Below are 12,036 nucleotides of genomic sequence, written 5' to 3' on the forward strand. Positions count from 1 at the left end.
ACGTGACTGCGACATTTTTGGCGTTAATTGCATCGACTAAACAGCGCAGTGTCGGGGTATAAACCAAATTATAACGCACCATAACCTCCGCTGACAACTCACTCGTGTAATGGCGCCCGTTTTGGCGGGAACGCGCTGCACCGAAGCGAAGGCGACACTACCATACAGCCAGTTGACTAATGCGACTGTGTTAATGGTGGGTGAACGATAAAATATATTTTACGAGTTTTGTCATTTAATCATAAAATTTCCGTAGTACAGCAATCTGTTTAGTGTAGTAAAGTATGTTGCGTCAATAAAACTTGGGTAGGTACTTAACGCGTATTAACAGGGCAGGTAGTTGGTAGTGCCTCTGGCATTAAGACGCGACTGGACGCGACATTAAAATTTTCTTTGGGATGATTAACATTTTGAGCTTACCTACACTTTTAATTTTTGCCGTAAAAGTGCAAGCACAGGTAGGTATATAAAAATCTGGAAACTTTCCTGACTATAAAAGCTGGAAAAGCACTGGCAGGCTACGTTCTTACTTATAATTAAGAAAATATCTACTGCAAACTTCAAGTGTCAAATTAAGATTGAACATGACATGCAAATAAATTCTTGAAACGAAACAATTCATCACAAAATAACTAGTGAAAAGTGTACATACCCTTCAAAATGTGTTGGCTAGGCTGGGCAGCTATATTTTCATTATTCTCCTACGTATATAATGGACCACTAGTGCCACCACCGCCAAAATAAGTATGTATCACAAATATCACAATCACCAAAAAACTAAACACTTTGTACATAACGTTCTTAGTTAATTTATTCATTAATAATTTGCAGTCAAAGTTGATGTTGATTTATTAAAACTGTTATTTTTCTTCCAGCTCTGCAAAAAATACACTCGCCAAGTACCAAGAATAAAACCAAGTGGATGTCTTGAAGTAAAGAATCGTCAATTAAAGTGTAACTTTGTGATATATATTTTTCTCATGTATTTACAATAAAATATTTTTCATAAAATTATTTCATGCTTATATTTTTTTATTTCTAGAGCAGATACGAAACGCACAGTCACACACTGTTTATTTGACATTCACGCTCGAGCTGTCACTGTCAGTGTCAAAGTCATACTCGTTTATATCGTGTTTATCTGCCGATTGTTTTTGTGATAAGAACTACATGGAAACTACATAATTCAACTGTGTTGCACTGAAAAGTATACATCTTTAGTTCTATGACAATATTCTTGTGAAACCAAAACGCGCAACTCTTACAGCAACTGTGAAATATTCGCCGTTCTTTTGTGTCGTATCGTCTTGCCTGCAAATTTTGCCGCGAAATGTCTTCTCCGGTTGAGATTTCCGACGATGACGAGAGTTTTGAAGCTCCAGTACCTTCCAAGAGGATAACTAGGTCAGCTGCTGCGAGGAACAAGGCAGTCGTTGAAACATCGTGCGAAATCGACTCTGATAACACTGTAGATTACAGTGACACAAACTTGACCTCAGACGATGATTCAGAGCTTCCCGAAGTCACATTAGCATCTAAAAAGACTGCTGTGATCAAAAACCTCTTTCCTAAAAGTGCTAAATCAGGAATGGCCTCCACCTCAAACTCAAATATTCCAATGTATTTCAAACCCAAAGTGCCTGGATTTGAGAAGATCATTGGGGGCGTCAAAGTTAATTTACCGGTGGAGCCCTACGGCTGTCAAATAGCCCTGATGTTCAAGGTAAATATTTTATAATACTCTTCTCAGTATATTCATATTCACTGCTGAACTTTTGCCTCTTTCATAGATTTCCGTTCCATTCTATATGCAGTGGTTCTGTGACAGGTTGCCCCCTCTTTGATGTCTAAATGTACCATGAAAAGTACATGATAAAAAAAATTATGTGAATGTGTGTAAACATGCTCAAAAGCCAGGCAACACTTACCCCCACAACCACACAATATCTATATTAACCACACATTATTTATAATATAATTTGACGACCGGTCTGGCCTAGCGCGTAGTGACCCTGACTGCTACGCCACGGTCCCGGGTTCGAATCCCAGTAAGACCATTTATTTATGTGATGAGCACAGGTATTTGTTCCTTAGTCATGGATGTTTTCTATGTATATAAGTATTTGTATATTATATATATATATATTGTTGTCTAAGTACAGCCTGCAACATAAGCCTTCTTGAGCTTACCATGGGACTCATTCAATCTGTGTAAGAATGTACTATAATATTTATATTTTATTATTTGTTCTGTATAGTTAATAGCTGTTCAGAGACCTACTAAATGGTTTAGCCATTTATTATATCCTTAACCATAATTAATGCAAATATTTGGTATGATTTGATGTCCAGGTCAATAAATGAAGATACATATAGAATAAAATACATGTAGATGGCAGCTACCAATGCTGCTATTTAAGATATACTGCAATGAAGTATTGCTGCACCAGAGCTAGCTATGGGGACACATGGGACAGTTTTGAGTTAACTGGAATATTTTTGGGCGAATTCGTCATGTTGTTGTTGTTGAATGTTCTAAGGCACCCCATAGGTGCATAGGGCCACAAGATCCTTCCACGCCTTTCTATCTTGAGCCATCTCCTTGGTCTTGAATTTGTCATATCTAGCCTTTAATTCAATGGCATGAAAAATATGCCCTGCCTGCTAACCTGATAGGCTGTTTCAATTCCCGGCAAGGGCCTGGTGTCATGAAAACAGATATTTTGTTCCTGAGTCTTACAAGTTTTCCATGTATTTACATACATACATACAATACATACATATAATCACGCCTGTATCCCGTAAAGGGGTAGGCAGAGCACATGAACTACTAAGTTTCAGTGCCACTCTTGGCAAAAATGGGTTGAAAGAAATCCAAATTGTGATATTGCAGTGAGGTTGCCAGCCTCTCGCCTACGCCACAATTTTACCCATATCCCACAGTCCACTTCTACGACACCCACGGGAAGAAAGGGGGTGGTGAAATTCTTAACCCGTCACCACACGGAATGTATTCCATGTATTTAAAAGTACATAATATGTATATTTTCACCTAGCACCACATACAAGCTTTGCTTAGTTTCGGGCTGTTGATCTGTGTAGGGTGTCCCCACAATATTTATTTATCATTTTATTAATGTATATTATAAGGCAAACAGTCCCAATGTTTGTTCATGAATTATATTGAAATACAACATCCATACTTTTAGAAATACATTTGATATGATAAATCTTGTGCAGGTGATAACGGCAATCAACAAAGGACAGAACTGCTTGTTGGAGAGCCCTACAGGCTCGGGGAAGACACTGGCCCTGCTTTGCGCTGCCTTGGCCTGGCAGCAGCATGTCAGAAGTAAGTGCATTCTATTATCATTAAATTTTTGAGCTATAACAGCGGTTAAAGGTGCAAAGTCTTGCAGTGGTAATTTGTGTAATTCAAAAGAAAATTTGGCGGAAACTGGTTTCATAAAGCAGCAGACCGGGCTCTGTGGCGTACCTTGGGGGAGGCCTATGTCCAGCAGTGGATTGCAGCGGGCTGATGACAAAAAGAAAATTTGTTAGATAGATAGATAGAAGCTTTATTTGAATGCTGCAATAACACACAATTACAAATGCAACACAGAACAACAAGAAGAAGTAAAAATCAAACATACAATTGACTTAAAATTACGTCCACCACTTACAAAAAAAATGCTTACCTACACTGCGTGCATTGAAACAAAAACAAAAGGGTTCCGACTGAGCTATACACTTCACCCTTTCGAGTGAGGCACTGATATTCTGCCGGTACCCAATTTCATTATAATGTGTGTGACGAAATGGCGCTGATTGTCAAAAATACAGTCATGTCATAGATATGTCCAACATTAATGCTAGCAGCGAGACCGTTGGAACTAATTTGACTGTATGAGATTTTACATGGAAAAAGCCCACGAAATGAGGGTAGCACCAGTCATGTGAATAGCCACAAAGGTAGATTGGCTTATCATTCAGAAACTTCGTTTCACTTTGTGAAAATAATGTGAGTAATGTGACTCACAGTAGACTTGTTAAACCTACAAGAGAACTCTATTTTACAATTTTTTTTAAGTCACCGTGTGTAAACTCTAGACTGCTAGACACACTCTTTTGATACCTTCCAGGATTCGTAAGAATGGAGTCATATAATCTGAACGCATAGCTAATGCATCTTATTCCGACTAGTCAAGTAGTCACGCGAACGATGACGGTAATATATCGAGTTAGCGAACTTCGCTACGAATACCGCTCAAGTGCACAAACTTTTGGTGTAGGACATTTCGGTTGCGGGGGAACGGGGATATAGTCGTATATGAGAAATCGTACAATGGCAATATCATAAACATTATCATTATTATAGGGTCAAAAGGCATTACAAGGTTTACCATCAGGCGGGCCGTATGCTTGCTAGCCACCATGTATTAAGTATAAAAGACCAGTAGCCAGTAAGCTAATATAGTCAGTAGTTTTTTAAGAATATTGTACGCTCGAAATGGGCAACTGTTGATACTGTATTTCCTGTATATCATACCATCTTATGTACATCACAGTTAACAATGAATAAACTTTACTTTACTTTACTAAGAAGGTAAAAAGGTAAAATAATCTAGGAGGTAGGGCATAGTGTACACTTTTTTTTTCTTTTTTTTTAATTTATTGCTAAGTAAAAACAAAACACTTAACTCTTACAATAACTTCGCTAAACTGCGGAACAGTTTGTTGGCGAATGAAAAAACACCCGGACTTATAAGTACTTACTACTAGCTTATCTAACTTAATTGCTATACACAAGCACCATGATAACGGGTCACCTTGCACGAATATTCCTTACAATGTGACCCATCAACACTGCCCCCGAGTGCATACGAAGTAGGTAACTAATGATATGCTTTCAACAATTGATTTTTTATTTTTGCTGCTTTTTGCTGTGCGTTTTAACGTTTTAACTCCTTGAGTTGAGGGCGTCCATAGGTTACGGTGACCGCTTTCCATCAGGTGGACCGTATACCTGTTTGCCGCCGACGTAGTATTAAAAAAAAATCACAAAGTAGACACAGGACGTGGCTTGAATTATCCTATCAAAAAGGTAAGTGTCATGATCATGAGGGTCACTAAAGTGCAATTTCTTCGCAAAATTCGCATTAAAGATTCACCCCCAAAGTGCACTTACACTGCTATGCACACAAACATTGCATGCGGCAAATATATTCAGTATCGGCGAAGCGCAATTTTCGTGTTAGGCCGTTGGCGATGGTCGCGCGACAAACTCTATGATTTATGGTATTGTCACGGTGTACCGAAACGTTCGGTACTGGCACGCGAGCACTTTAGGACTAATGCCTTTATCCTTGTTTTAAAAACAAAAATGAATTTGAATTTGGAACTACAATGTAATTAAAAAAGGTTCCAAGTTCAACACTGTAGTTCCCAATTCAAAATGAGTCTGGGGCTCTGGGGTCTTAAGAAGATATCATAGGTACGGAAGGTGGTTTTCCACAGGGCGTGAATGGGTAGAGCGGGGAGGGAATTGAAATCGCCCGGACCCTTTTCCGCTAAAAATTGCCATTAATAGCCATCGCGGGCCTGCGGGCCGATTTTTGAGTCTCACGCGTTCGAATTCAGAAAATTGTCACTGAAAATAATAGGCAAGTCACCGTTTTCAACCGGTATTTTAGTGACAGTGAGACCCAAAAATCGGCCCCCTGGGCGAGCTCGCGATGGACATTAATGTCAATCGCGAACTCGCGCGTGCCTGCCGTAGCTTGTAAGTTTCATAAGATACTCAAGAGATACTCTATGTTGAAAGCAATACGGTAAATTTTTACACTAATAAATATTTCAACTCAAGTCTCGCACATCCACGTCAATCCACTCCTCTCCACGCTAAGCCACTTTTTGTCTCGCCCTGCCGGTGGAAAACTACCATCACCACCAGAGTTAATTTATACTTTAAGTCGGAAGTATTACAGTTAATTTTTACACTAACAAATATCTCAATTAAAGTCCCGCACATCCTAGTCAATCTTTACTACATTTCCACCGAAGGTGCGCTGGGCGAGAATTGAAAATTTGCCATACAAATTTCAATTCCCTCCCCGCTCTGCCCATTCACGCCCTGCCGGTGCAAAACCACCTTGAGTGTCCACAGCAAACGCGTCTAGCATCTACTCTACAAACTCGGTGAAACATCTACGACTGTAACGTAGTCCGTCCCCACATGAGCTGTGAGCTTGAAGCCTTCCCGCGTCAATTTTTGTACTTATAGGAGGAAGTCAACGAAAACAAAAAATGCCTTGTTACGTGACATTCCTCAATATATTCAAGACACATAATTACAAAAAAATATAATTCATTTTATTATCGGTCTGTGTCAGTTATCAATCGTCTATAAAATTATATGTACGAGTATAGTCTCTTTGACATTTGAATTTTTGCTGCGACATTCTTCTCTTTGATCAATCGGTCAACAAAAAAAGCAATTAATCTTTTCACCTTGGCAAATTAGCTTGTTGCTATGTTAAAATATGTATCTATGTATACATAATGGTGCAATAAAGTAGGGTAAGTTCGCACCCTCCAAATTGCGTGGTTTTTGCCACCAAGCCAAGTGCCAACAGTACCACTACCAAGAGTTTTCGATGAATACTAAAACATTATTGTATTCTACGTTAATTGATAGCCTAAATGTCGTAAAAAGTTACTTTCATTTAATAGACATAGCAAAGAATAAAACGTAGTAAAAAAGAAATAAAAATAATAAATATTAAAAGACATTCTTACACGGATCGACTGAGTCCCATAATAAGCTCAAGAAGGCAGAAGCAGTCGGAATATTTGTATATCATGTATGTAACGTAGTCATTTAATAACCTTTCTTTCTGACTAGTACTATTAATCTACTCAAAACGCGCTCAATTTCTAGTTTTATGTTCTGAAATATGTGACTTAGAAATTGTGCCTAGTCAGAAACTCCGGCATAAAAGAGAAAGGCAAGACCGGCATATGATAAATAAGGAGTTGCCAACCTTTTTTAGGCTTTATTGGAAATAAGTCGAGTGTAAACAATATCAATATATAGGTACGTTTTTGGCTTATGACAGTTGTACCGTTTTTGATTTTAACTTCGAAATACAGTTTTGATAATGATTCGTATGGTGTTACTAAAATCATTCGAAAGTATTAAGTAAAAATAAAATATATGTGACATGGTTGTGAAGAATGATAAGAGGTGAACAGAAGTAAGCCTACACTGCATTATTCATCATAATATTTAAGTTGGTAGAAAAATCGTAAGCTCTACCCGTTTTTTATTATTTTTGTTTAAGTATATGTAAATGTAATATGTTTTCAGGGGTGCTGATTTCTAAATTAATGACCATTTTAGAATTTGACTTTGCTGAATGTCACTTTGACACAAAATTCGCCATGGGTGCCATCAATAGGTTTTCGGGGGTGGTAGCTCAGGTAGGTACTAGGTAGTAACTCTGGTAGTAACTATAGAAAAACCAAGCATTTCTAAGAAATGTTACCAAACTAATTCACGTATCTTAATATCCTATTACCTTTTCTTAATAACAAAGTTTCAAAAACAGATAAGTAGTTGGATTTATATGAGCCTGTAATATCGTGACTAAATTGGATTCGCAGGTGTTCGTTGGAAAAACAGTATTATGCAATATCTGGACCTGAAAAGAAAAGGTTATGAACCCCATCTACGGGACATATGCCAGTCTTGCCTTATAAATAGAAAATGCTTATATGTTCAAAATTTCAACGTTATTTTATTAATTATCTAGCACATTCTGCCCTGTTATTACGTAAAATAACAATGATCATGATTTTGGAACCTAGTCTCATATGAAATTACGTGACAACAAGCACTAGACGGTCTTTCCGTACTCATCGCGGGAGGACGGTCAACCCGTCGAGGCTTAAAAAATGTGATTTTTATCACTTAAAAGTACCTTATTTCACTAAAATATTATAAAATCTTTGTAAAATATAATATTTGCTATCTCATAGGACCATGCGCATTACGCCAGACTACATTTAATTATAGAGTTTTTTATCCACTCAAACTTTATTTCAAATAAACTATGCCGGTCTTGCACGCACTGACCTTAGATAGAAAACATTCATGACTCAGGAACAAATATCTGTGCTCATCACACAAATAAATGCCTTTACCGTGATTCGAACCCGGTACCGCGGCTTAGCAGGCAGGCTCACTAACGATTAGGCCAGACCAGTCGTCAAAGATTTCATACACTTTTTTCGTGACGTTCACGCTATGCCCGTGTGGTGACGAGTTAAGAAATTCACCACCCCCTTTCTTCCCGTGGTTGTCGCAAAAGTCGACCGTGGGATATGGGTTAAATTGTGGCGTAGGCGAGAGCCTGGCCACCTGTCACTGCAATGTCACAATTTCGTTTTCATTCAACCCCTTAGCTTATGACAAGAGTGTCACTGAAACTTGAGTAGTTTCATGTGCTCTGCCTACCCCTTTATGGGATACAGGCGTGATTGTATGTACCTATGTATGTTTACGCTATCGAGTTACGTATTCAATAACGTCGAGAACTCATGGTAGCGCCCCTGGCCATACTCGACCATAGAGTAAAAAGTGCGAGTAATGGAGTCTGACGAAAACAATTATAGAATGGTCGTTTCAGTCGTTTGCGTTTAAAATTCCATTCCTTTTGAGCGCATGAGGTTTTAAACTAGCTCGCCTAATTATAATTCTGAATATATTCATTATATTCAATAGTGTGTGTTTTAAGCGCTGGTAGCCTAGTGGTAAGAGCATGCGACTTTCAATCCGGAGATAGTAGGTTCGAACCCCAGCTCGTACCAATGAGTTTTTCGGAACTTATATGCGAAATGTCATTTGATATTTGCCAGTCGCTTTTCGGTGAAGGAAAACATCGTGAGGAAACAGGACTAATCCCAATAAGGCCTAGTTACCCTTCGGGTTGGAAGGTCAGGTGGCAGTCGCTTTCGTAAAACTAGTGCCTATGCCAAATCTTGGGATTAGTTGTCAAATCGGACCCCAGACTCCCATGAGCCATGGCAAATGCCGGGATAACGCAAGGAGGATGATGATGATATTCAATAGTGTGTTCAGTAAGTAAATTTATTAGCTTTAATTATCTCTGCATGTATAGAAAATGCTAACGGAATGGCTATAATAAACAAGCCATGTTATAAGAAGTAAGATTTTAACTATAAAACTCCCGTGAGACTCATACATATTTAAAAATATTTTAAGCGGGTTACTCACGTATTAAGTCGATATAGCGTTCGACATGTTTCGGTTCAATTTCGAGAACCTTTCTCAAAATTCGAAACATGTCGAACGCTATATCGACTTAATACGTGAGTAACCCGCTTAAAATATTTTTAAATAAGAAGTAAGATTATTTGATTTGTTTTATAATAACTTCTGACATTAAAACTTTTTAACCCCTCGTATGTCCAAGCACTATTCAGTTCTTGGGAATTTTAATCTATTGTTCTATATGTCAAAGGTCACTTTTTCAATGATAAAAATTTACAGGCAACATATTAATGGTTAAACCCTTTCTCTCGTATTATGTAACCAAAATAGGGATGACGACTACACAAATCCGTCAGTTAGATTGTCCAAAAATATTGAACACATATTTTTCGCTTTATCTAATGACAGGGGCGGCTCACTCCGCGATTCTATCGCCACGCTACAAGTACATGCTGGCGGCCGCGAGTTCGCGGCCTAATCAGGGGTGGCGCGCCTTCTCACGGAACGCACGTTCGGACTTTCTATTGTTACTTTACGTCGCGAGTTTTTTTAAGGTTAAATAGACATCATGAATAAAATAGGACAATCTTACACAGATCTCAGTCCCACGGAAAAGTTCAATAAGGCTTGTGATGTTGGGACTTAAACAAAAATGTATAAATACTGTATAAAGAAAGTACCCAAGACTTGAATATAATAGTACTTATAACATTTTATCTGAGTATTAATTCGTTTTAATCCATAAGCAACCCTATCGTCCGACGCTGCGCACGTGCGGCTCGTTTCTTTGTTAGAATTTTGTAGGCATTTAAAAAGGCGGCATTACGTGAACATCAAAGCAGTGGGCCTTCTGTACTTGTACTATTATATATTCTGTGCTAATGAATGAAAAAATACAAAGATACAAAGCATCAAAGTTCCGTAGTGAGGGCTTGTGACGTCACTTTTATAAGTAAAAATTGTACCTCTAGGCGTGGCGTCACTTTTCGTTTACGAGAAAAAAGAAAAAACATGTGTCCAAAACTGATTGATAATCTACCTGACGAACTAAATAATTTTTTTTAGTCGTCTCGCCTATTGTAAGTATGAGCAAAGAGGATCGAGTTATACATATAGAGAGTTACCGTCAAAGTAAAATATTTAATCACAGTGCATAGACTCTCATCTCTCGACACAGGCTTAAAACTTTTAAACCTCAGTTTTGACAATGTGGCCCATATTCTTAGCTTGATGTGTTAAAATGTCAAATATGAATATTAGCGCCATCTAGACGAGTGTCCCCCAAAGGTGTAACGCCATCTAGGCCACCGTAACTTTTTCTCTATGGTTCTAAGGTACGTTTTTTTCTTAGACTATCTGTCTATACGGAGTTACATAATTATGTCTTTGGTATCAGACACGCAACAGATTAATACTAACAGTAAACAACTAATCAGACGAAAATTTGATTCTAAATGCACTAAAAATTACACGAAAAGAGACATCATTATCTCTTCCTTCCCTGTCAGTTTAAAAACGCCAAAGAAAATAAAATGCTAATTTCAAATTAAAGTTAGGTGCCTTTTTAAACCCGGTGAGAAACGATGTCAACAAACCATGTGGTTTTGACGGATGACGGCTACAATTTTTACTTCAGAACGTCTGAAAGTTAAAAAGTTTTAAATTGATATAAGTACTAGCTTTTCCCGCGGCTTCGCTCGTTAAATTCAAAAATTGCGGAATGCTTCATACAAACTTCCACCCCCCAATTTTAGGGAAGGGGGTTAGAAAGAAGAAGCATATGTCACTCTCCATCCCTTCAACTATCTCCACTTAAAAATTCACGTAAATTCGTCGCTCCGTTTTGTCGTGAAAGGCGGACAAATAAACAGACACACATACTTTCCCATTTATAATATTAGTATGGATTAGTATGGATAGTTTTGTGGAAAAGGAGGCCTTGCGTAAATTGGCGCTTTGGTTAAAAAACTTCAGATTAGTATTGAAGCAATTTTTAATAATAGCGTAAGCGCCGATTGCCTGAAGATCCCTTTTTTAGACAACTTTTTTCTTTTCAACTAACGGCATTGGATTTTGGTAACGATAATTTCGTCCAATTTTCTTCGTGTCAACTTATTTGACAAGTCAATCGTGAACGAATTTTGACTGCTCGTTCCAAAGTTTGGGCGTCTAATGCAACCCATAAAACATTATCTTGACATGCAAATAAGGACAAAACAGAGCTCCCATTGGAAATGTATAATGGAAATTATGCAAAAAGTTCTTTGACTTTAGTTAAGTCTTATCAGATGTTAGTTTTAAAATGAATCACTTAGGTATCCTAGTTTCCTATCTCTTCCACATCCATTTTGCAGTAGTCCACAAATCCAATTTTTTTCACTTCGTTACCATTTTTCAAACACTTTGTGCAACAGTTACAAAATGCAAAATAATAGAAAATTTTGGGGCCATTTCTTTGTCTCTTGTTTTTTGCTCTAGATCGAAAGGTCTCGTGATTCTGAGTAGGAAAAACATAAAATTTACCTACCTTACGAAACATTTTTTTAGTGATTGTTCTCGCGAAAATGCCCTTGTAACAAAGTTTAAAAGTTTAAAGAACATTAAATAAATGTCATATACAAAGAAAAAGTGACCAAGGCCTCCGAGTATTCCAAGCTGGAATCGAACCAGCGTACTCCGTTAACAGGACGGATGCCTGTAAAACCACTCGACCATCGGATCACGAAAGCATCAGGGTCGAA

General features: G+C 37.9%; 1 protein-coding gene and 1 long non-coding RNA gene across 2 annotated transcripts in view; both read left to right on the top strand.

The window, feature by feature from the left end:
• Positions 1-612: 612 nt before the first annotated feature.
• LOC125242149 lies at positions 613-1,025 on the top strand. Its single transcript, XR_007178829.1, has 2 exons — positions 613-744; positions 876-1,025. It is a non-coding gene; the product is annotated as an uncharacterized LOC125242149 (long non-coding RNA).
• A 2,287-nt stretch (positions 1,026-3,312) lies between these two features.
• LOC125242158 (Fanconi anemia group J protein homolog) overlaps positions 3,313-12,036 on the top strand; it is a 155,107-nt gene continuing 146,383 nt past the window's right edge. The window contains exon 1 of the mRNA XM_048150871.1: positions 3,313-3,352. The gene's annotated coding sequence lies outside the window, so the exon portion shown is untranslated. The remainder of the gene's footprint in view (positions 3,353-12,036) is intronic.

This window comes from Leguminivora glycinivorella, unplaced genomic scaffold (assembly GCF_023078275.1).
Source record: "Leguminivora glycinivorella isolate SPB_JAAS2020 unplaced genomic scaffold, LegGlyc_1.1 Scaffold10, whole genome shotgun sequence".
NCBI lineage: Eukaryota > Metazoa > Arthropoda > Insecta > Lepidoptera > Tortricidae > Leguminivora > Leguminivora glycinivorella.